Source organism: Clupea harengus, chromosome 18, assembly GCF_900700415.2.
Source record: "Clupea harengus chromosome 18, Ch_v2.0.2, whole genome shotgun sequence".
In the NCBI taxonomy this organism is placed as follows: domain Eukaryota; kingdom Metazoa; phylum Chordata; class Actinopteri; order Clupeiformes; family Clupeidae; genus Clupea; species Clupea harengus.
This window is the reverse complement of record NC_045169.1, coordinates 10,081,558-10,082,322: the sequence shown is the minus strand read 5'-3', so window position 1 is coordinate 10,082,322 and position 765 is coordinate 10,081,558.

Below are 765 nucleotides of genomic sequence, written 5' to 3'. Positions count from 1 at the left end.
CATGCACATCCACAGTCGCAAGCACATGTATACTGTTATTCAGAAACACACACACTCTCTCTCTCTCTCTCACACACACACACACACACACACAGTAATACTAGATATTGTTTCTGGTACTACACTGTAATGCTATGTACTCATTTGTTACAAATCTAATTGGACCCATTCTATTTGGATGATTCACTGTATATTAATAATAAAATGCAATGACAAATAGACAAACATCGCGGTGACAAAAAAGCAAGGCTGTGATTCAGGGTTAGACACTGAGTCACGCTGTTAATGATTAGTTAGTTGACAAGTTGTTTTAAATTGTGCTTAACTGATTCAAACCTGGTTGAAAATTGGTAACTACTGATATTTTTTTATGAACTGCACTTCACTTCCTCGACCTTTACTGTATATTGTGCATTTTTTAAATCATTCAACAGTTCGAAATGTTGACAATGGTTCCAAATGGTTATTTTTTTCCCATCCTTTTTACATAAATGTTCTGACCTCTGTATTGTACATATTTATACTGTGTCGCAAGGTTTTCCCTAATTAAATGTACAAAATGTAGCATTTTCAATTTGTTGTAGAGAAGAACTTTTAGCCATTATGTATAACCTATTAAATCCCATTTTCATTGGAAATAAAGGTATTTACGTCTGAGCACTTGGAGCATCAGGGGGCTAAACACATTCTGCAGATTAACCACCCACACTATCCTTAATGAAAACCAATCACAGTGGCTCGAGGGTTACCTAGCAACCTGGGCTA